This window comes from Propithecus coquereli, unplaced genomic scaffold (genome assembly GCF_000956105.1).
Source record: "Propithecus coquereli isolate 6110/MARCELLA unplaced genomic scaffold, Pcoq_1.0 Scaffold240, whole genome shotgun sequence".
NCBI classification, from domain to species: Eukaryota; Metazoa; Chordata; class Mammalia; order Primates; family Indriidae; genus Propithecus; species Propithecus coquereli.
In genome coordinates this window covers 1,076,780-1,102,814 of record NW_012147953.1, presented here as the reverse complement: position 1 = coordinate 1,102,814, position 26,035 = coordinate 1,076,780, and the positions used below count along the sequence as shown (strand labels likewise).

The 26,035-nt window shown below is 35.6% G+C and overlaps 1 protein-coding gene and 1 pseudogene across 2 annotated transcripts in view; both read left to right on the top strand.

The window, feature by feature from the left end:
- MARCH1 (membrane-associated ring finger (C3HC4) 1, E3 ubiquitin protein ligase) overlaps positions 1–26,035 on the top strand; it is a 306,701-nt gene that overhangs the window by 183,801 nt on the left and 96,865 nt on the right. The gene's annotated exons all lie outside the window — the stretch shown is intronic.
- Positions 12,755–15,283, top strand: LOC105811829 (annotated as a pseudogene). The gene has a single exon (XR_001137571.1). The product of XR_001137571.1 is annotated as a 78 kDa glucose-regulated protein pseudogene (transcript).

Here is a 26,035-nt window from a genome sequence, read left to right as displayed (position 1 = left end):
GAAATCTCTTTGAGAGTTTACTCTGTAACACAGATTTATTCTGTCTTAGGCAGGGGTGACGGTGGTCAGTTTTCTTCTCAGGGTTGCAATATTCTTTTTCATGGAGGAAAACAAATGTTGCAAAAAAGGGAAAAAGAATGGATAAAGGGAATGATTTCACACTTGACCTTAATAATCTTTAAACATAAAGCTGCCTTATTTTGTAGGATTTTTTTCTTAATGTTATATGCTTGCCAGCAACATCTTTGAGGGAGCATTGAATATTTTTATCACATATATAAAATTATTGTAATGAAAATAAATTATGGTGTTAATGGAAGAACATCATCATTCATCTTTAATGCCTGAAAATGCACTTTCAAGAGGATCTTTTTTGAAATAGCAGGACTAGACAGTTCCTTTAAGTCATCCTGCCATAGGAACATCCGAACTCCTTAAGAAGAAGTTTTTAAGCAATTAAAAAGCATTGTAATTTGCATTTGTGTGGTTATTTTAGTCTGTATTACTAAATATTATTACATCAAGAGTGACATGGGAATTTTCCTGTATATTTACTCAGAGACAGAATCGATTTGCCTTAATTCTGTGAAATGTTCTGAAATTGCTGGGATCAGGGCCATCACATCATGTCTAGTAACCTAACAGGACAGACACAGCTGCGTATGACTTTTGTGAGCTTTGGACACTGTTGCCTTGGTGGACGCTTTCCTCTAAAAATCAATATTAAAATTACATTTTATGAGCATTTTAGCATAGGTAAAAATATAATCTGGTCTAGATTCATTATTATATGTTCATTTCCATTAAAAATTTTTCTGATTTAAAAAAATTAAAATCAAAAGATTTTCATAAGCCTTTTAAAATAGCAGAAATAGCAGAGAGCCTAGGCCTTATATCTACTATGTCGAATAAGTAAATCGACCCTGCAGATGGAATATATCTTTATTTCATCATGTTAGGAATTTAAAACATGATTTTTAGATTTAAATCACCTTCATACAGAAATTTTTTGGTTTACAAAAATGTCTGAGGATAACTAAGTTCCCTGGAGGTGGTACACAGGCCAGCTAGGATAGTGCGGAAGTCCCGTCCTCTTCTTCAAAGTGAACATTTTTACTTTAATCTGATTTATATTTGTATCTTTTGTAATATTTAATTTGGAAAAAGGGGCCTCTCTGCTTTAAAAATTTTTGAAAATCATTGATAGGGAATCTATACATTATTTAAATAGAAGTTGATTATTGTACTTCAAAATATCTTTTAATTAACTTGATCATCTGTATACATCTGGAAATTTACTGAGAAATATGCACTCAGTAAAATCTTCACATAGGCTATGAAAATTAAATGCAGGGGCACATTTATTATTTCCCAGAAAAAGGAAAATAGGAGATGACATTACATAAGTTCATTGCTTTAAACTCCTTATTCTTTGGTTTATTAAAACAAATTTTGTCAGGCTTTATCAGCATTGTAAGTGCCTATGGATTTCATTGTCTATGAAAAATAAGGTAGTGAGACTATCGTGTTGATTTATTTTTCAGTGTCCAATGTTCAGTTAGACCATGCAAATTCATGTATCACAGCTGATTGCATTTGTCAGCTGTCTGGCGTTTCTGTCATTTTTTTTTTAACTACCCTATTTTGTCAAATATTTTGAAGCCTTGACCTAGCTGTGCTAATAGCTCAAAGTTCTGATGAACAATCTAGTAGTAAGAAGTTATTAGAAGAGAGAGATGCAGAATGAAAGATGTCACTAAATATTAAAGACTAAAGATTCTTAGCTTCTATTAATTTTTATAGAGTTGGTTTTCATTTCTGAGTATACAATCATAGGTGGCATGAGCTTATACATGTTAATTTATGTTAAAATCACAAAGTTTAGAAATAGAAGAGGTTGGGGACATGTTGTGTTGGAGAGAGCACTGGGCCAGGAGAGAGGTAGTCCTGGCTCTGCCACTTATTGCTTGCTCTTTAGTTAGTCATTAAGCCTCCACAAGCTTCAGTTTCCTTGCCAATAAAATCCATGATTGCAAAGATGAAAATAAGACAATTAAGGACTAGCAATTTTGCAGACGAGATGATCTAAATAACTCTTAATATAAAAACTTAGAAATGCTAGATAAAAATATAACAAATATTCTTATCTATGTTTAGCTCTACTTTCAAGAAGAGAAGAGAAATATCCAGAAATCATAAAGAAAGAAGGTACCATAAATCAGAGAAATTGGCCTGTGTGTTGGCAGTATGGCTGCCATAGGGGGCTGGTCATTTGGGATCATCTGGGGGCATAGTTGCCAATGTCCGATCAGAAAGAGAAGACAAAGCAATGGGGCTGTATGAGATGTACGGACACTTCAGGATTTTTTAAAAATATAAAAATTTTAAAAAACTTTTTAAAATAGTATGATCTTGGTGAAAGTATCCACTAGGAAAAAAAGAAAAAAAATCCAACCACCCACACAGAGAGTTAAAAAGGAAGCTTGTCTTTTATTTTGGCCTGCATTCTATATGTACAAGAAAAAAATTCTCTGAAAAATTTAATCACAGAGTTGCACTACATTGCAGTTAGGAGCTCAAATTTTTATTGTCTTCATGATCTAGGAATCCAAAAGAAACTTTTTTTTCCAGGCCAGTGATAACCCATGTCAAGCAAACATGATGTCTCTGAAGGGGTGAGATTTCTGCAGTGCACAGTCTGCATACTGAGCGGTAGTGAGTCCCTGCCTCCACTTTTCCATCTTGGTACCAGAATGTTGGCATTAGCTATGTGCCCCAGGGCAAGAGATTGTAGGATTTTTTTAAAAAATTTCAGGTAATTCACAGAACAGAAAAAAATATCTGCAGAGATGGAGAGTTGAGAGAATTTTCCCAAAAAACAGTCCAACCTGAGTATTCTGGAATGAAAGCCACCTCATAACCAGCCCCAAACACACATATAGATCTTCTCATCAGCTTGTTAGCAACTCATTCTAGTAGGAATACCTAGAGTTGCCAATACCTAGAGATCACTAGATATTCGAGGAAAACTTCCAACAGAGAAAAAGAATTATGAGAGAGAAAGAAAGAGAGATCAAAACAGATGGACTTAAAGAAAGTAGAGACAATGAAAGGAACAGAAGAATTTTTTTTAAAATATGATATTCTATGGAAAAGGAAGAATCTGTGACTAGAAAAGAGTGTGCTTGGATATTACCAATATGAAAGGAAAAATAAAAAGTAGTTTAAAAGTTTAGATGAAAAAAGTTAAGAAAAACTTCCAAAAAGTATGACAAAAAGACAGAAAGAAATTAGAAAAGATTAGAAAATTTGAGAATCAGTTCAAGAGTTTTAACATGCTAATAAGAGTTCCAACATAAGAGAACAAAGAAAATACGAGTTGAAATTATCAAGGAAATAATTCAAGAAAATATCCCCAAACTAAAGACATAGTTTTAAGATCGAAGGGACCAAATTCATACCTAGCAAAATGGGTTATGGGCACACTTACAGCTGTGATTCAAGCATTACAAAAACAATCCATATAACCAAAAACATTTGTACCCGCTTAATATTTTGAAATAAAATATATTTTTTAAAAAAGTTATAAACACTGGAAACAAACACTACATTCTACACCTACCAAAAAAAATATATATATAAATAAGACTTTGTTCAAAGGATCCAGGATTAGGATGGCCTCTAACTTCTGAACTGTAATCCTAGAATCTAGGGGAAAAAAAGGAGCAATTATTTCAAGTTTTTGAAATAAATAAAATTATTTCTAATCTAGAATTCTACATCCAGTCATGCTATCAATTGAATGGCAGGGTAGAATATTAATATTTTCAACAATTAAAGTCTCAAAAATTTACATCCTATTCTATGATACTTATTGAAACCTGAAATCTGTATTCTTTGAAAAAGAAGAAAAACATCTAGAAAAATGAAGACACTGGATTCAGGAAAAAGGGCTTCCACAACAAAAGAAATCCCCAGAATGACAGCAGTGAAACTTTCTAGGACACAGAAATGGCTTTAAATCAGACCCAGAGAGCCAAAATTTCAGATCACAGCAGAACAAAAGGCTCCAGGGGAGAGCATTAAGAAAAAATAATAAAATCAGTAGATTTTCCTATGTGTTTGAATGTGGAGAGGAGATATAACTTCTAGCAAGATTAGGGATGAATTTGGGGGAGGATCATAGAAAATTCAGCAAAAAGGAAAAAGCAGCTAATAGCAAAAAGTTAGTATAGTAGATGACTCAATATTTGCATAGCCAAAAATATTATACAACCATATTTTGAGAATAGAGGAAAAGGATATATGGGCAAGGGAATAATTAGGGGGAAATTATAAAGAAAATTAAAATTCCCTAATTTCCACAGTAACAAGTCAATAAACAACATCAAGTTTTTAAAAAAATAATAAAATCAATATTATTGTATGTTTAGGAATACAAAGGATAAACACCAAAAGAAATACCTCAATGTGCTGAAGGTAATGCATCTACAGAGAAAGAACTGTAGTGAAAAATTATAATGTATGTCTACTTGAAATTATATAATAATAGATAAGAAAGAATCGGGAAACATTAGTCAGAAAAACAACTGCAAATTTTACAGAATTCATGAAAATCATGAATCATTACATTTAGAAAAGTCTCTACTTTCTGAGCAAATATCCAGACTAGAGAAATGTAGTAAATACAGGACACCAAAGACAATGAGGAAGAACAGAACAGAGAAAAAGGTGGGTACCTCCAGATAAATTAATATATACTTTTCAACAAAATCAAGAAGATAATGACATACTATTATGTAAAGATTAAAAAATAAAAATTGTTTATCTAAAATTATATATCCAGCTACATTATTTTTTAAGAGAAAAAATAAAATAAATTCTGAGGTGCTTACCACATATATTATCACTATGAAAACTAAAACATTTACTTATTCAAGAGGAAAATTAAGTACAGAATGCCATGAAATAGAAGAAGAAATTATGAATGAATAAATTAATAAACAAATGGATAAAGCTAAAAGCCTACCTACTACAAAACAGTAGCAATAATAATAATTAACTTAAGGGATTTGGGATGATAAACATTAAGCAAGAAATCAGAAAATGCAATGTATATCCTTATTATCCTCATTTGATTAATTCAAATTGTATGTCTGTATTAAAACATCATATGTACCCTACAAAGATATATAACTATTATGTACACACAATAATTAAAAATTTTATAATGTGTAACCTTAAAATCATAAAAATAAAATGTGTAACTTCCAAATGCATGTGGATGGGAGGAGGAGAGAATGACAAAGGGAGATGTGAATAAAATAAACTCTATCAACAAAATGGAATGAAGAAAGGTAATAGAAGCAAAGAAAAAACAAGCATGGCCAATATAAAGAATATAAAAAGATAATAGAAATTATTAGAAATCCACTATATGACTAATCACAATTAATGTATATGAATCAAACTCAGTGTCATTAAACAGATATGAAATTGACAGATTTAACTCAATTTAACTCAAAGAAAGCAAAATTCAGCAGTATGGGGGTTACAAGAGACATACCTAAAGTCTAAGAAAGACATAGACGATTGAAAGCAAATAAATAGCAGACCAATAAATGGCAAAATAAAGTTGGAATCGATCTATTAATATCAAACAACATTGACTTTATGGCAAGAATAATTATTAAAGATGAAGAGAAACAATGTATAATGAGAACAATGCACCAGAACAATCTTTTAAGTCTAAAGTTGTATGCACCGATAACAGTCTTAAAAATATAGAGTAAAAATTATCAAAATTTCAAGAAGAAATAAGAAATTTATATAATAATAAAATTTAATATATCTCAGTAATTGCTGGATCAAGCAAACAACATTTTGAAAACATAAATGATATACAAAGAATGCAATCAACAAAGTTTATGTATTAATAACGCACCACTTCTCAACTTGGAAGCTAGAGGTATAGGCCAAACTTACCAATTCTCTCCCGTCCAGAAGGGCCTTAGGTTGCCACTGTCCTTCAGCCAGCTGATGCCAGCAGCAAGCCTCTTGGGAAGTACTGACTTAGTTGATCTGACAGAAAAGACGTGGGGTACACAGGCATTCATGATAATGGCTTCTGTCCTGTTTTATATACCTAAAATATTTTATAATTTAAAAATGGGAGAATTTAAGTCTTCCTGAATAGATTTTTACAAAATCTCTGATCTACTTCAAAAGGTAGAACTTCAACACATCACACAAACTTCATCTGCTTCAAAGTTTCCTTTTTTCTTGCACTTTTTATCCTGTGTTCCCTTGGAAGAACTCTGTAGCTGCTGACTTTGCTTCTAAGTCAATTATTTTTTGAACATATTCTAGTCAGGCTTTCTGCCATACCATTGCTCTGATTAATGCCAACAATGACTTCCACATTGCCAAACAGTTCTCAGTGTTTATCTTACCAGGCTTCTCAGGATATTTAACACAGTGGTTCTCTCTGTCCTTTTCAAAGTGCCTTCTCTTTGTCACTTGATTTCCAAGGCCCCACACCCTGATGGCTTTCCTCCCACCCAGCTGATTCCTTCCTGGTCCTTAGTGATTCCTCTTCGTCTTTCTGAACTCAAATATCAGAGCACCTCAGGGCTGTATCTCTACCTATCTTCTTTATCTCTACTGAATTACTAGGTTATCATACCTGTCTCATGGTTTTAAAACCATTTATATACCATGAGTCCAAATTTTTTAACTCCAATTTTATATATCCAACTACTTACTCATCATCTTTACTTGGATATCTAATAGGCATCTCAAACTTAATATTTCCAAGACCACACTCTAAAATTCGCTTTCACCTATCCAGAGATAACCCTGATGCATCTCTGCATAATCCTCATCTTTAAGTCCATTCTTCTAGTTTCTCAGGGCCAAAACCCTGTTGTTTATCTTCCTTCCTTTCTTTTTCTGTTATCCAACATTCAACCTAGCCAATAATCAATTTGTCAGTAAATTACATGAATCATCTTCACCTTAAACATGTATCCTAAATCCAACCACATTTCACTTCCTCTGCCACTACCAGCCTACACACAGCTTCTGTATCTCTTGCTACAGTTTCAATAATCATATAACTAGTTTCCCCACTTCCACTTCTACCTCCCAAAACTCTATTCTCTACCCAACAGAGTAAAACTTTGAAATATAAACCTGATTATGTCATTAGCATGCTCAAAACTCTCCAATGGCTTCCCATCAAACTCAAGGGAAAAAATCCCATGGTCTTACCACAACCTAAAAGATATATATAATCTGCTTCCTGGCTATTTCTGACCATTTTTCTTATCACTCTGCTTCTCACTGGCTCTGCTGTAGTCATATTGCCCTCTTAGCTGGTTCATGTCCCTTTGCAACAGCACTTGCTGTTCTCTCTGTCTAGACTGCTCTTTCTCAATGCAGGGAAATCACCCTCACTTCAGTCACTTCTTCGGAGAGGACTTCCCTAACCACTCTATTTAATAGCAACCCCTCTCACCAATGACTCACCATCCCATTGTCCTGATTAATTAACCTCAATAGTACTTAGCACTAACTGATGCATTTTCTTGTTTTTATTTTTTTAATGCCCTTTCTCCAACCTCCCTTCCCCTAATAATATATGAACTCCATAAGGGAAGGAACTCTGCTTTACTTACTGTTATTATCCCCAGTAACCACTAAAACAGCACCAGGAACATAATTGGAGCTCAATAAATATTTGTTTAATGTTTGCTGAATTAACACATTTGGACTTTAGATAAGCTACAGGTGCACATTAAAAATTGCATAAGAAAATATTACTTAAAAATGTGCATACAAATGTGATTTCCTAGTTTCCTCCCATTAAATTAAAGATGAAAACATCTCTAGACCCTTCCAGAATATTTAGAAGAAATGAAAGATATGTTGAAAGATACAGGCATGGTTTCTGCCCTCCCTCATGTATGAAATTTGGGATAAGCACCATAGAGAAAATAAGCAAGGTTATATGTTACTGGAAAATGGATTTTTAAATAAAGCAAATAGCAGGGGCTTGCAGTGAAATGAATTGATGAGCAGAAGGAAGCTATACTGGCAAGAGTTGGAGGAGAGGCACCACAGTGAGAAGGAAGAGTAAGTGCAAAGTCACTCTGCCAGGAAAGAAGTTGGTGTGTTGAAGGAACAGAAAGGAAGTGAGTGCAGCTGGCACATGATGACTAATGGGAGAATGGCAGGAGACTGTGTCATAAAGATATGCCTCATGTGTGTCTTTGTCATCTATGGTAAAGAGTTTGAATGTTATTCTAAAGGAAATGGGGAGTCATGGACATACTTAATTAGGGAGGACAACATCAGTTCATAAAATGTCAGTTTGGTGTGAAAAGTACTGTGTTAGGAGTAAATGCAGAGTATTATAAGAGAAACTTGGGGGGCATCTACAAAAGTCCATAGGAATCAGAGAAAGCTTGTTAGATAAGATAGTGTCTGAAGGATAAATAGGCATTATCCATCTGCAGATGACTGTAGAATATTCAAAAAGAGAGAACAACAAGGCCCAGAAGTAAGAAATCATGAGATTACAAACAGTAGTGCAGAAGGAGCAGAACATAGAGTACAAGAAAGGCAAGAGGCTCCGCAGATGACCAGGAGCCAGATCATAAAGCTTAGTTAGCCACAATTAAAAGCTCTGACTTTATCTTTAGGGCAATGGAGTATCATTGAAAGAAAATCCAAATAGGAGACTGCTGATGTCATGTGGTCAAGAAATAATGCCTTGAACTAAGTTTTTTAAAAAAAAAGTGGGATTGCAGAAATGTGACTATATGCAAGATATTAGGGAAGAAAAGTAGTAAAACTTGTAAAACTATGGCTTGGCTGGGAAGATAGTGTAAAAGGAAAGATTCAAAGAGGAAACCTAGATTTTTTTGTAAAAGATGGTGGGGTAGACCCCATTACGTACCTCTACTTTCCCTTAAAATGCTGCTAAAGTATGACTAAAGGAATTTTTATGGGTATAAAACCACTTTTTAAAATATAATAGGACAGAATATTTCAGTTAAAAAAAAAAAAAACTCATACCTGTAATCCCAGCACTCTGGGAGGCTGAGGCAGGAGGATCACTTGAGCGCAGGAGTTTGAGGTTGCAATGAGGTACGATGATGCCACTGCACTCTACCCAGGCAACAGAGCAAGACTCTGTCTCAAACAAAACAAACAAAAAAAACGTATGGTATACGAAAAGCAGATAGGGCTGTGGGAACTGATGCAGAGTCAAGAAAGCTGACACCTAAGGTTTTGGTGGGAAAGCTAAGAAAGCACTCAGTTGACAAGGATCCCTGACAGGTGAACTGTTGACCTTTGGAAGTACGGACAAAGGTGGGGCCAAAAGTACTAGGACTGGTTGAAAGGGTTGTTTTATAAGAGTTAAACCCTCAGATCATACTGTGTTTGAATGTACTAAGAGAAAGTTCGACAAATATATGGAATGTAGTGAGGGAGATTTCATAAGTACACATACTATCAAACAACAACCTGAAAACAGCAATTAACTCCAAGGACCACACCCAGCTAATTTCAAATGGCACCCAAAATAAGCTATTCATTCATTTATCCATTTGTTCAACATATGTATCACAGTATAATGTGATGATTAAAACACTGGCCTTGGAACTACACTTCCTATGTTCAATTCCCAGGTCTGATATGTCATCCCTCTTTGCTTCCGTTTCCTGTTTGTAAAATAGGGCTATGGAAGCATCCACCTCATGTTGTTGTTATGAAGATAAAAATTAATATTTTAAATTTCTAGCATATAATAAGCACGATGTAAGTGTTTGCTTCTTTCTACTTCTATTTGTCCAATTGTTCCAGACCCTGGGATAGGAGTCAGGAAAAGACAGTCTCAAGTACATAGGGTCTAAGACAGGTTGACCAAAGACTAATAAATACACAAGGTAATCTCAGAGAGTGATAAATGTTATGAAGAAAATGGATTATCTATTGTGAAATTTTTCATTTAATACCTGTTTTCAGATTTTAAATAAATGATGAAGTGAATGAAAAAATTTTAATTGGCATTGTATTATTTCTCTGCGGAATTTAATTTTTATCAACAAATTTAAGAATGGAACTAACACAGTACATGTGCTAATTGCTTTACACCTGGTTTAATATAAGCCTTATAGCCACATAGGATATAGGCAGCATTATCGTTTATTTTACAAACAAAGAACCTAAGCCTTAGTAAAATTTAGTAACTTTCAGGGGGCTTGCAAGCCACAGCTCTAGTGAGTGGCGGAGCAGGAATTCAAACAGATTTATCTGACTCCAAGGTCCATGCTACATAGTCTCCTATTTTATGGATATTTTAATCTTTTTCATTGTATAAATATTTATTTTTTCTAACATTAAACTTACAAATTGGCTTTGCTTTCCCTTTTGATCCTTTTTATTCATTGTATTAGTTTTTAATAGTTTAACAACTACTTTTAAAAGACTTAGATGCTTGATTACGTTCAGTTATCATAGAAATTTCAGAACAGCTTTTTAAATTCCAACTTCATACTTCTCAAAGTGATACCACATATGGTTATTTTAATAAAAAGCACGTGCCATGGCCTTTTATAAGATCTTCCATGTTTACTCACTCTTTTTACTCTAACATGCTAACTTTAATCTCCACCCACACTTTGCCATGAATGAGCCCTTATATCCTCAAGATCTGATCCAGGAGGACTGTTTATTTCTCTTCCTTATGAAAGGCCCCCTGGCTTGCTGAATCCTTGCTCACACCTTCTCAGAAAGGTGGTGGGGGCGGGGGCAAGTAGTCAGGAAGTGGGTTGTGCTTATTCAGCTACTCGTTTTGCCCTTGTCCTCATTTTGTTCCTCTCTGTTTTCTTGAGGTTGGGAACTAGCATATGGCATTAAGCTATTGTATGAAGGACACAGTGACAGACGGAAGCAAGTATAAACAAGGAGGGACTCCACAGTGTATCATAAGCGACCTTCCAGTTATCTGTGCTTGAGGAAAACTACTGTGTGGGGGTTTTTGTGTGTTTTGTGATGTTTATCTGTCATCATGCATTAAAACAATCAGACTAAGAAGTGATGAATTCCTTCTGGGGCCTTCTGTGGAATCACTCTGCAGCCCCAGCTACTGGAGACCAGCAAGGCTTACACTCTTATGTTGCAGATGCTATTTAAGTCCTAAAAAGCAAACAAAAAAAACCACTAAAATTTCACCAGATTGATTGATCTCTCTGATGGATAGATTTGGAAACAAAAAACATGGATATCACCAATTATTTTTCCCAGTAGCATTTTCTTTTGAGCAATGTGTTTTGATTTATAACTCTCTGCCTATCAATTTCTCTTTCATTGTAGCATTAGGCATTCTCATGGGTTTAAAGGAAAGTAAGTTTAAAGTACTTAAATTCCAAAAATGCTCCAGGAAAATGTTGTTTTTAAATGAAGTCAACATGAGTGCTCTAGTAGCCTGTTTCAGTGCAGAGAATCCATTCATTTTAACGGAATATCTGGTCTAGTGGAGGATATTGTGTTCAAAGAAAAACTCATTTTCGGGAATGTGCTGAACCAGGTACATGATTTACCAGAAATGAGGTTAAGTTCATCATATTCTTTTTAAAAAGTGAATCATAGGAGGCTTGTTATCTTGTGCTAAGCATTCAACTTAAATTGTACCGTTTGCTTTCAACAACCATGAAGATTTGAGAAAAGCCAAAAATATGGTCACATTGGGAAATTAGGCTGCAGTGAACTCCTTGTGCCTTTATGGTTTTTTCCCCCAAACATGGTGTCGGTAACAATACTTTGAAGGCATAACAGGGAAGGCAAGAAAGAAAATTGTTGTAATTGTGTGTTTGCATGTTTATCTTTACTTTTTTCAAACATCTGAATTCCTATGTTCTTTTTTTCTCTCACGTTCGTTCATCTTTGACTTGCTATCTAGAGTTGTACTTTTAATATGTACTCTGATTGTTATTTTATATATTTCTTCTTTTTTCTTCTCCATGATGATCTCAGCTCCTTCATTCCTTTTACTTTCCCTACATTTTTTCTCTCCAGGTTTTTTTTTTTTGCTTTTTTTTTTTTCCGACCTTTACTGTAGACCAAGGACTTTTTCTGTTAAGAGCAAAACAGCAAATATTTTCAACTTTGTAGGCCATACAATGTGCCAAAACTACTTAATTCTGCCTTTGTGGTATGAAAGCAGTAATAGACAATATGAGCATGGCTGTGTTCCAATAAAATGTTATTTTAAAAACAGGCATCAGGATGAATTTAGCTCATGGGCCATAATTTACTAACCCCTGCTACAGAATACAGAATGACAAGGTGAATAAAATCTTCACAGTTAACTAGAAGAGATGCAAAAATGCCTAATCTGTCTAGTTTCATGCACTAAACTTCTTCAAACGTTTTGGAAACAGCAGATATGCCTTAAAACTGCTGATTGGCCAATGTTCATAATATGAACAAATTGAACACAGTACTCCTACTTCTTAGACAGTATTCCGTATAGTGGGTAATATATTCAGGGTCTAAGATTGGTCTCACTGTCTAATAATCAAGCCTAAAATCTAGAAACTAGGATTTATATGAAGATAAATCTTTACTGAGTCTCAATTTCGCATATTTTGAGCAAGAAAAACAATTTTTCTTTGAAGTCAGTTGGGAAACATTTTTATTTACTAAATGATTAATTTTAAAAAAATGGATCCCTGAGACGCCAGCCGAGACAGCACAGACCAGCCTGACTAAGGCTTTTCGCGAGGGTAAGGGGTAAACGTCGCGGCCTGCCTTTCAGAGCTGCCCTGCGCCTTGCTCGTGGCTCTGGGTCCCTGCCGCCCTCACACCGGTGACCTCGCTACGCTCCCGTGCTGCGGCCGAGGCCGGATTGCCTGCGACGTCCTGCCTGCCCGGTGACCCACTGGCCGGCAAGATGGAGCTCTCCCTGGTGGCTGCGATGCTGCTGCTCCTCGGCGCAGCGCGGGCCGAGGAGGAGGACAAGAAGGAGGACGTGGGCACGGTGGTCGGCATTGACCTGGGGACCAACTACTCCTGTGTCGGGGTGTTCAAGAATGGCCGCGTGGAGATCATCGCCAAAGACCAGGGCAAACGCATCACGCCGTCCTTACATGGCCTTCACTCCTGAAGGGGAGCATCTCATCGCCGATGCCGCCAAGAACCAGCTCACCTCCAACCCTGAGAACACGGTCTTCGACGCCAAGGGGCTCGTTGGCCGCACGTGGAACGACCCGTCCGTGCAGCAGGACATAAAGTTCTTGCTTTTCAAGGTGGCTGAAAAGAAAACTAAACCATACATTCAAGTCGATGTTGGAGGTGGGCAAACAAAGACATTTGCTCCTGAGGAAATTTCTGCCATGGTTCTCACTAAAATGAAAGAAACTGCTGAGGCTTATCTGGGAAAGAAGGTTACCCATGCAGTTGTTACTGTACCCGCCTATTTCAATGATGCCCAGCGCCAAGCAACCAGAGATGCTGGAACTATTGCTGGACTGAATGTTATGAGGATCATCAATGAGCCTACAGCAGCTGCTATTGCTTGTGGCCTGGATAAGAGGGAGGGGGAGAAAAACATCCTGGTATTTGACCTGGGTGGTGGAACCTTTGATGTGTCTCTTCTCACCATTGACAATGGTGTCTTCAAAGTCGTGGCCACTAATGGAGATACTCATCTGGGTGGAGAAGACTTTGACCAGCGTGTGATGGAACACTTCATCAAGCTGTACAAAAAGAAAACAGGCAAAGATGTTAGGAAAGACAATAGAGCTGTGCAGAAACTCCAGCGTGAGGTAGAAAAGGCCAAACGGGCCCTGTCGTCTCAACATCAAGCAAGAATTGAAATCGAGTCCTTCTGTGAAGGAGAAGACTTTTCTGAGACCCTAACTCGGGCCAAATTTGAAGAGCTGAACATGGATCTGTTCCGGTCCACCATGAAGCCTGTCCAGAAAGTGTTGGAGGATTCTGATTTGAAGAAGTCAGATATCGATGAAATTGTTCTTGTTGGTGGCTCTACTAGAATTCCAAAGATTCAACAACTGGTTAAAGAGTTCTTCAATGGCAAGGAGCCATCTCATGCCATAAATCCAGATGAGGCTGTAGCATATGGTGCTGCTGTCCAGTCTGGTGTGCTTTCTGGTGATCAAGATACAGGTGATCTGGTATTGCTTGATGTATGTCCCCTTACACTTGGTATTGAAACTGTGGGAGGTGTCATGATCAAACTGATTCCAAGGAACACTGTGGTACCCACCAAGAAGTCTCAAATCTTTTCTACAGCTTCTGATAATCAACCAACTGTTACGATCAAGGTTTATGAAGGTGAACGACCCCTGACAAAAGACAACCACCTTCTGCGTACATTTGATCTGACTGGAATTCCTCCTGCTCCCCGTGGGGTCCCACAGATTGAAGTCACCTTTGAGATAGATGTGAATGGCATTCTTCGAGTGACAGCTGAAGACAAGGGTACAGGGAACAAAGATAAGATCACAATTACCAATGACCAGAATCTCCTGACACCTGAAGAAATTGAAAGGATGGTTAATGATGCTGAGAAGTTTGCTGAGGAAGACAAAAAACTCAAGGAGCGCATTGATACTAGAAATGAGTTGGAAAGTTATGCCTATTCTCTAAAGAATCAGATTGGAGATAAAGAAAAGCTGGGAGGTAAACTTTCCTCTGAAGATAAAGAGACCATGGAAAAAGCTGTAGAAGAAAAGATTGAATGGCTGGAAAGCCACCAAGATGCTGACATTGAAGACTTCAAAGCTAAAAAAAAGGAACTAGAAGAAATTGTTCAGCCAATTATCAGCAAACTCTATGGAAGTGCAGGCCCTCCACCAGCTGGTGAAGAAGATACAGCAGAAAAAGATGAGTTGTAGACACTGATCTCCTAGTGCTGTAATATTGTAAATACTGGACTCAGGAACTTTTGTCAGGAAAAAATTGAGAGAACTTCAGTCTCGAATGTAATTGGAATCTTCACCTCAGAGTGGAGTTGAAAATGCTATAGCCTAAGTGGCTGTTTACTGCTTTTCATTAGCAGTTGCTCATATGTCATGGGGTGGGGGGAGAAGAGGAATTGGCTATCTTAAAAACAGGGCAAAAAAAGCTGGGTTAGGGTGTGTGTTCACCTTGAATATGTTCTATTTAACAATTGGGTCATGTGCATCTGGTGTAGGAACTTTTTTCTACCATAAGTGACACCAATAAATGTTTGTTATTTACACTGGTCTAAAAAAATAAAAAAAAAAAATGAATCCCTAATGTAAAGAGGAAAAAAATCCAAAGTTTTATTTCACATTAACGGAAAAACTTCATTAGGTAATACTCTTTCTTCCAGATCAAAACTTATTAACCAACTTTCTGAATTTGCTTCAGAGTTTCTGGCAAAGATAAGTTTGAATATTTTCTTTTTTTCTTAGTCTAGCTAGATGTTTGTCAATTCTATCTTTTTTAAAAACCAACTCTTAGTTTCATTGGTCTTTTCTGTTGTTTTCTACTATTTATTTCACTTATTTTTGCTCTGATCTTTGTTATTTTCTTCCTGTTACTAACTTTGGGCTTAGTTGGTTCTTCTTTTACTAGCTAGGTCTAACAGATTATTTGAGAGCTTTCTTCTTTTATAATGTAGGCACATATTACTATAAGCTTCTGTCTTAGAACTGCTTTTGCTGTATCCTATAACTTTTGGTATGCAGTATTTGCATTTTAATTTTTCTCAAGATTTTTCTTATTTCCCTTTTGATTTCTTCACTCATTGGTTGTTCAGGAGCATGTTTAATTTTCACAAAATTGTGAATTTCCCAGATTTCCTTCTATTATGGATTTCTAGTTTCATCCCAATGTAGTCAGAAAAGACACTCGGTGTGATTTCAGTCATCTTAGATTTGTTAAGACTTGTTTTGTGGCCTACCGTATGAGCTGTCCTGAAGAATATTCTGTGTGTATTCTTGAGAAAAATATGTATTCTGTTGCTGTTGCATAGAATCTCCTGTATATGTCCGTTGGGTCCACTTGGCCTAAAGTGTAGTTGAAGTCTGATGTTTCTTATTGATTTTCTGTCTAGATGATCTATCCTTTGTTGAAAGTGGGGTATTAAAGTTCCCTACTGTTATTGTATTGCTGTCTATCTCTCCCTTCAGATCTATTAATATTTGCTTTATATATTTAGGTGCTTAGATATTAGGTATATATATTATATATTTACAACTGTTGTATCTTCTTGATGAATTAACCCCTTTATCATTATATAGAAACCATCTTTGTCTATTTTTACTTTTTTTGACTTAAATTCTATTTTTTATGCTATAAATATAGCTACCCCTGCTGTCTTTATGTTTCCATTTGCATAGAATATCTCTTCCCATCCTTTCACGTTCAGTCTATATGTGCCCTTAAAGGTAAAATGAGCGTCTTGTAGGCAGCATAGAGGAGGGTTTTATTTTTTAATCCATTCAACCACTTTATGTTTTTTGATGAATTTAGGCATTTACATTTAAGGTAATTATTGATAAATAAGGACTTTCTATTGCCATTTTAGTAATCATTTTTTCTTTGTGTTGTACATCTTTTGTTCTTTTCTTCCTCTCTATCTTCCTTTGCGATATGATGATTTACCTCAGTGTTATGTTTTACCTTTGTCTTTTCTGTATCTATTATAGGTTTTTGTTTTGTGGTTACCATGAGGCTTACATAAAACACCTAATAGTTATAACAGGTTATTTTAAGCTGATAATAACTTAACATTAATCACACACAAAATCTCTACATTTTACTCCACACACACACATTTTGTTTTGATGTCACATTTTGCATCTTTTTATATTGTGTATCCCTTAACAAATTATTGTAGCTATAGCTATTTTTAATAGTTTAATAGTTTTTTAACCATTATACTAGAAATATATGTAATTTACACACCACCACTACAGTATTAAGGTATCTAAATTTGACTACCTATTTGTCTTTACTGAGTTTTTTTTTTTTTACTTTCATGTGTTTTCATGTTATTAATTAGCATCTTTTTATTTCAACAACTTGAAGAACTCCTTTTAGCATTTTTTGTAAGGTAGGTCTAGTCTAGTGATGATGAACTCCCTCAGCTTTTGTTTGTCTAGGAAAGTGTTTCTCCTTCTTTTCTGAAGGACAGATTTGTCAGGTATAGAATTCTTAGTTGACAGTTGTTTTTCCTTCAGTCCTTTGAATATATTCTTCCTCTCCCTCCTGGCTTAAAAGTTTCCATTGAGAAGTCCTCTGATAACCTAATGGAGGTTCCCATTGATGTGACTAGTCTCTCATCTCTTACTGGTTTCCGGATTCCGTCTTTGACAACTTTTGACAGTTTGATTATAATGTTACTCAGTATATTATTCTTTGGGTTGATCCTGTTTGGGTTCTTACAGCTCATGAATCTGGATGTCCATATCCCTCCCAAGATTTTGGAATTTTTCAAACAGTATTTCTTTAAATAATCTTTCTGCCCCTTTCTCACTCTTACCTCATGGAACTTCTAAAATTTGTATATTTGTACATGTAATGCTGTACCAGAGATGCCTTATGTTTTCTTCATTCTTTTTTTTTTCTTTTTGTTCCTCTAACTGGCAAATTTCAAGTGACTGTCTTCAAGTTTTCTCATTCTTTCTTCTGCATAATTGAATCTGCTGCCGAAGCTCTTTATTGAATTTTTCAGTTGCCATTGTATTCTTCAGCTCCAAAATTTCTGTTTGATTCTTTTTTTATGGTTTCTATTTCAGTACTAAACTTCTCATTTCGGTCATACATTGCTTTCCTAATTTCATTTAGTTATCTACCTTTGTTGTCTTATATCTATCTCATTTAGGTTCATTAAGACAATTATTTTGAATTATCATTCAGGCAATTTATAAATCTCCGTTTATTTGGTGTTTGTTGCTAGAGATTTACTAGTTGTCTTTGGTGGCATCATTTTGCCTACTCTTTATTTTCCATGCAAACTTGTGCTGGTGTCCGTGCATTTGAAGGACCAAGCACCCTTCCAGTCTTTATAGATTGGTTTTGGCAGGTCAAAGCCTTTTCTTGTTAGGTTCCTTGTCTGGTGGGATTTCTCCTGGGATCATGGTTGTATGGGAGCCAGGTCATGTGGCTATTGCTGGGTCTGTAGTCAGGTCTTTAGTTAGCAAGACTGTCATGAGGGGCTCCAGTGGGCATCCTGTCTGGTCCCTGGATGGTCTGGAGTGTCTCCATGACCTTGGTCTGTAGGAACATCATTGATATGAGAGTCCACTTCAGAGTGGAAGATTGTGGGCCTGTCACTAGGTTCATGGGTAAGTGTGGCTTCCTCCAGATCCCTGAGAGGGCTCCTTCCAGATCACTGGGTGGGTCACTGGGCAGGCAGTACTTCCCAACTTGTGACTAAGGGAGGCTGGAACCAAGTCACAGGGCTGCTTCAGGGTCCATAGTTGAGACCAAAGTCTTCAGGCCTATCTCTGCAGTTCAGCCATAGATGTGTCTTTTAAGAGGTTACTGGCCAGGAAAGCTTCCTCCCACAACACAGTTAAAAGGGGCTGGAGCCAAATTACAAGGATTTTTAAGATCCACAGTGACACCAAGTTCAGCAGGTAAGCCTGCAGGGGCTCTGGGCATATCTCCCTCCTGGTCCCTGTGTAGATAGAGCTGCCCTCAAGCCTCAGCTGTGAGCAACTGGAGCTGAGTTTCAGATCCGTTTTAGGATCTGCTGTGGGATCTAAGTTGGTTGGCCTGCCTGTGAGAGAGTTAATAGACATGCCTCCCTCCAGGTACCTGGGCAAGCAGAACTATTCTCTGACTATAGCCGAAAGGGGCTGGGACTGAGATTCAGAACAGTTTCAGGATCTTCTGTGGGACTTAGGTTGGCAATTCTGCCCCAGGGACTCACATGGGTACATCTCACTCTGGGTCCTTATGTAAGCAGAACTGATCTCAGATCACAGCTGAGAGCTGGTGAGGCTGGGTTAGAGGGCTATTAAAGGGTCCGCAGTCAAGACCAAGGTGGGCAAGCCTGTCTTCTTTGGCAGGTGGTTTTGGCAACAAGACCTAGGCCAAACTGGGCTATGGCTGAGCCTGCACAGGGATGGAGCAATTTCTGGGTCCAGAGTTGAGACCATGATCAGCGAATCTGCTACCTAGGTGTGAGTCTGCCCTCTCAATCTGACCCTCCTAGATCTTAGACTCCACTGGGGTTTTACAAGCTCCTAATAGAAACCAAGGCTCCTACAAAGGCATCTTTATTCGTGGATGGCTGGGAAATTATTGTTGCTGTGAGGGTATATGAGTGGGATATCTCCTGTTCCACCATCTTGCCCAAAGAACATTAAGTTTGAAGGACTTTTCTGAGAAAACACTATCTTACCTAATATGGTTATAACATGCTTAATAAAACACGGTATGAAAGAGTACATAGAAATATTAGCTTTATGTAAATATTATAAATTTTGCAATTAAAAAACAAATTTTGAGGAAACATGGATAGTACAAATAAGAAAAACACATTCAAATTTTAAAAGAGCACAGGAAAAAATTGTATAATAACATTGTCGTTTTTACTCTTATATTCTTCTCTTTATTAGTCCCATTTTCCTTCCATCTGATTTATTAAATATACATACAATTTTCTTCCATGTGTTTTCCCTCTGACCATTTTATTTTGGTTGTAACACAAAACAAACCAAAAGCTTATTTTGAAAAATCAAAGACTTTGCTTATCCTTCCCCCCAAATATAAGAAAGAATGTTTAAAGAAATGTAAATCGTTGAAATAATTGCTAATTATACAGAACACTCTCTGGGGAGTTATAAGAAGAACTATAGCCATTCTTCCCTGTAACTGACTATTTCAAAGTTGATATTTGGGAATCGTTTGCTCATATAAATGTATTTCTTTTTTGTACCCTGATGCCCTCATTTTTAACAATAAACCATCTTTTAAGGAATATATTTTAAAATGTGGGAATGATACAGCATTTCAATTAGTATTTAGCCTAAATTGAGGACTTTTTTCTAATTTTTAATCAAAATCCTTTCTATTGTCTAATAATGTAGTAAGTAATTCCATTAATAGTCAAATAATTTTTATTGTAGCACTCCATAGATACCTATGTTTAGGAAGATTATTTTGACAGATTCATCAAAACATAGTACCCTAGCTCTCCAAAATAAGTTAAGCAAATCTTGAATTCTGGAGGAGCAAATGAGAGGGATAAATAGTATATCCCCTAAGCTGCCATTAGTCACCCATCCATTTACTTTAGAACTTAAAAATAATCTAATGGTAACAGTTGCAATGGAAGGAACTTCACAAAGAGATCTAGTAAACTTGTCTTCTTAATCAAAAGACAAACATTCAATCAAGTCAACCAGAATGCAAGGCAATGATTTATAAACCCAATGAGAATGATTCACCCAGACCAAAGTGACTTTTAAGCACATATTTTTAAGCAAACATGACAACTATACATATTAACGGGAAAATAAATCCAGGTGATTTAATATTCTACAGGAAATTTCAACACTGACTATTAAAATGGGAGGAGGTGCTTTAAGCAATTAATGTTAGTAAAAGAGAACCGACTCTATGTATTTAAAAAAGAAAAAGAATGAATAGGTGAGTCTTTTCTTTCCCCTGGAGGATAATAGATACCTAGCTCTCAAAATTACCCTCTAGAGAAGGGCAAAACTGAGTACAATCATTAGCACTGCCACATACTCATTTATGAGCACCTGTGTACCAAAGCTCAGATAAATTTGTTGAGTGATGGATCCAGATATGCGGTCAATTTACTAACTAATTCTTTGTAATCTGGTCTAACAGATCAGAAATTTGGCCTGGACAATACAACCAAAGAAAATGAGGTACTGTTAGCATTGTGAAAGCAGAGGTAGAGGGCAGTGAGACATCCCTAAGAATAAGAACACAACATGTAAGTTTTATGTTGATCTTCAATTCAGCAGATTTTAGAAATTGTACACAGTGCCAAGCAAGCTGATGAAATTAGGGAAGTCTTGATAATATTTAACTCCAACGTAGATAAACCAACTTTCTTCCTGGCCTCACTAATCTCCAGCACCATTCCCGAGTAGATAAACCTAACAGAAAAAAAAAAAGATAAATGGAAATCAAAGAGAGGAAGACTAGACTAGAAAATTATCTTTTGGAATTCTTTGGGACTCCTAAACATATCCATCAGGTTTGTTTCTCAACCAAAGTTCTACTCCTCTTCAGACTCGAGAAGAGAACACCCTGTTTCTAGCATATAAATATTTGCTTTGCATTGAAGTAAACTTAAAGATATTCATTAACTCCTGTATATATTCAGTAATTAATATCTTCCTTGTAGCTTCCTAATTCTGATCTCATGTGTGGTAACTACATAGAGTAGATCCTCGATTTTCAGAAGGAATTCATCCCAAGATATTCAGTAAACCCCAAATTTGTGAATATCACAAGAGTTCATTTCCTTTAAAAACTTCCTTTTCCTACAAATTGCCATGATTTTTTCTGCAAATAGCATAATTTTCCTATAGTATGAATAGTCATAATAACTAAACTGTAGGAATCATCTTAACTTTAGTTCTTCTCTTTCTTTACCTAAACAGTGTTCTTATTTGATTTCCCTATGCACTCTCAATCAAAGATAAACTATCATTTTAATTTTCAAAAGTGACAGATTTTATGAATAACTTAGGTATTAAATATTCTTTAGATTTTTATAGGAGGTGCTATTTAGAAATTAACATGTAGGAAATGCAAGGATGTTATATTATAACATTAAGTAAATATATTGTATTTGCTAGATGCTAAAAATGACTTTAGGCACAACAGAGATTGCACTTACAGGTTGACAGGATAAAATTTTGTGTTAAAACCACAAAAGCACAAATTATAAATGAAGGAAGTATGAAAACTGAGACTAATATTATGAAGTCTTTTTTACATTATTTTGTCTTATTGCCCGTTTGTATCCTCTTTGGCATTTGAAATGGGAAAATAAGCATTCTCTTTGATATAGATAATATTTTAATGAACAAAAGGTGGCCTTAACCAATAATTGACCCACTTATTACGTTACTATTCTAAATATCTATAAATTAACTATTCTAAAATTAAATACAATTTTGATTAAAGTGTTAAAAGTCCTGCATGAGAATCTGACTTAATGTAGTCACTTAAGCATAAAGTTGGCAATCTGTTTAACTTGGTAGATAAAATAGAACAGCTCAGGCTGTTAAATGTACTGTGAGTGATTTGCTGAATTTTTTTTTTGTATGAACATTGTAGAAATATAATTGTATATGCTTTAAATTTTTTCCAGGCTAAAATTATTTATTGCTATGGTCCAGTGTTGAAACTTGAGATCTTAACTGTCCTTCTATCTGTACACTCAAGTGGACCTCAAACATTTGTTCCAATGGCTCATGGCCCCACCTGTGTACATCTGTAACCACCCTCCTTGTGATGTTCGCCTGCTTTTTTTCAGTCATTCATTCTTGACAGGATCCTCAGTAAGCAGAAGAAGATGTGTGCATTTGCCTCACCTCATCTAACTCCATGCTGAACAAGAAACATTGAATGTCTTCATGGAAGCATGTGACTGGGAATGTATAACTCTAAATTCATTTTAACTTCTTATTAACATCCCTGTGGAGAGATTCAGTATTCATAAAATATTACCTGATGTCTGGCTTTTCCTGCTCTACTCTAAAGATGCTTCCTCAATTAAACAAGAAGGCAAAGAGTTTTCTGGATCCCATGGTGCATTTTCCTGTAAACCTGCCATTTAATCGTATAACCTGAATAAATTCAGGCCTTCTTGCTCCCAATTAAAGTTCTGTCTCAACGTAAAATCTCGTTCAAAAAAAAATGCAATTCCAATTCCACTTTTCTAAGCACTGGTGAACTTTTTCAGTAAGGTTTTATTGGGCGGTCTATGGATTGGGGCCAGGGGTGAAAATGAAGTTTAAATCAAGTCAAAGACCACACGATAAGGATCCTAAAAATACTCTTTTCTTATCTCCATCTCCTAAATCCTCACTCATAAAACAGCTGTTCATCTTTGTCTCATCCACAAAACTCGTAAAACTGTTAAACAGCTACCAATCTGTCACTCGGTCCATATTTCTCTTCCTCATTAGGTCTTATTTATTTTCTTTTCAAACTTTTTCTTTGTAGAGAAATCTATCCCACCTCACTTTCTCCCTTAAGTTTCACTTTGTCTTCCAATCCAAGTATCATGACAAAGACCTAGTAGACAAGCAGTAAAGGGAAGTGAGGAGGAAGCTAATCATATTTCATCATGAACATAGCAATGAATTCCCAAAACATGTCCATTATTATTTTCTGAAGGCATAATGTCAAAGTAAAAATTTTCTTGTTACAATGAATTTTGCTTTGGCATTACACCATCAGAAAATAATAATGGATATGTGTTTGAGACTCATTGCTGTATTCGTTATAAAAATCATGTTGAGCTTAAATGTTTATCACAGTTTCTTTTAAAGGATCACCCAAAGATGAAAGTTCTCTTTGGTCTCAGTAACAGCATCGTGCTGCTTCTAATTGTTCAGCTTGTTTTTATCTTATGGATGGTGCAAGTCATGCAATTCTTTGTACCAGGGACTGGAAAACCTAGAACCAAATGTAGGTTACTGCTCTGGCCAAAGTACTTACTCAAAGGGATGAATTTTACCTTTCCCACTCTCATTTTCTCTTTATCCCATTTTCTTCTTATATTTATTGTTTTCAATTGTAATAAAATACATATAACACAAAATTCATTGTCGTTAAGTGTGTAGTGAAGTAGTGTTACATATATGCATGTTGTTGTACAAGAGATCTCCAGAACTCTTTTGATCTTGCAAAACCGAAATTCTATATCCATTAAACACCAACTTCCCATTCTCCCCACTGCAGACCCTGGCAGCCACCATTCTACTTTCTGTCTCTATGAATTTGACTACTCTAGGTGCTCAGATAAGTGGAATCATACACCTACATGTAATCTTTGTAACTGGTTTAGTGTATTTAACATAATGTCCTGAAGTTTCATTCATGTTATGGCATGTGACAAGATTTTTTTCTTTTTAAGATTGAACATTTTTAACAAGGCTGTTTGTTTTTTTGTTAAGTTATAGATGTTCTATAAATATTCTGGATATTAACTACTTATATAATTTTTATAGCATATGATTTGCAAACATTTTCTCCCATTCTGTGGGTTACCTTTTTGCTCTGTTGATTGTGTCTTTTGATACACAGTTTTTAATTTTGATGTAGTCAAATTTATTTATTTTTACCTTTGCTGCCTGTGTGTTTGGTATGATATGCAAATGATTTCTTAATCATTGTTGAAACTACTTGTCATAAAGTTTTTCATCTACATATTCTTCTAGGAGTTTCTTACATTTATTTTTAATCATATTTTATTTTGTATTATTTGTATCTGAGTATTGTTTGTATTTACATAAGCTATATAAATTCCCTGAAATTTACTTTTGGGCAAGATGCAGAAGAGATATATAAATAGGTTTTTTAAATTATCCGACTTTTTTTACACCGTTCTTTAAATGCTCTTTAAATGGATAGGCAGTCTTGCCACATTATAAGAATGTCCTGCCACTGATTTTATGTTATATATTTGAATCTTCATGCATATCCACTTATGGATATGGAACTAAATATCCATTTTTAGTTCAAGATATGACTAATATGCTTCATGTCTCAGAAGGTCGAGTTTAGAACAATAACTTAGCAAAGTAGTTAAGTTAAATAATTTGATTTTTTGTAAAACTGTGAGAATCACTATTATAGTGTATAATGCTTTGAAGGCCATAGGCACCTAGACTCCTCTCTACAACATATAGTGTGCATGAACATAAATATCTTTTCTTTTTTTCCCCACTTTCTTTCTCTCTTTTCTCTTTTTCAATTTTATTTCTGTTTTTTTTCATTTTGATAGATTTGGCGGTACAAGTGGTTTTTCCTTACATGGATGAATTGTATAATGATGATGTCTGCATTTTTAGTGTACCCATCGCCCAAATAGTGTATACTGCACCCAACTTTTACTCCTCCCTTGCTTTTTCTCTGGACTTCTCTCAGCTTTTCCCTTTTCAGCTTTTTTTCCATTACCAATTTTGCTCTTTATCTTTGTCTTTCTCTTCATTTCCTTTATCACACTATATGGCAGACAACAGTAACCTCTCACCTTGAACATAGAACTGTTGTTTGCTTCTACCTCCTCTAGTCTGTCTTTTCTCACCACAATCTGTCTTGTACACTATTGCCATATTAAACTTTTTATTCTTATAAAATTTATTTAGAAGAAATTTAGATTGTTCTAAGTAAAACAGAATAGACTGCATCACTTGAAATTATTCAACTCAATGAGTTTTAAAACAATCAAAATACAAAACATTTCTGTAGCCTTGTAGTATAGCTTGAAGTCTGGTAAATTGATGACTCCCAATTTGTTCTTTTTGCTTAAGATTGCTTTTGCTATACGGGGTCTTCTCTGGTTCCATATGAAACATAGAATTATTTTTTTCTAGATCTGTGAAAAACGATATTGGTTTTTAATAGGGATTGAATTGAATCTATAGATCACTTGGGTAGTATAGACATTTTAACAACGTTTATTCTGCCAACCCATGAGCATGGTATGGTTTTTCACCTGTTTACTTCCTGTGCTATTTCCTTCCTCAGTGTTTCATAGTTCTCCCTGTAGAGGTCTTTCACCTCCTTAGTTAAATATAGTCCTAGATACTTTATTTTCTTTGTTGTTATTGTGAAGGTTAACTAAAACAGCATGGTACTGTCAAAAGAATAGAGACATAGACCAATGGAACAGAACTGAGAACCCAGATATAAAACCATTCTCATATAGCCATCTAATCTTTGACAAAGCAGACAAAAACATACACTGGGAAAAATAATTCTTATTCAATAAATGGTGCTGGGAAAATTGGATAGCCAC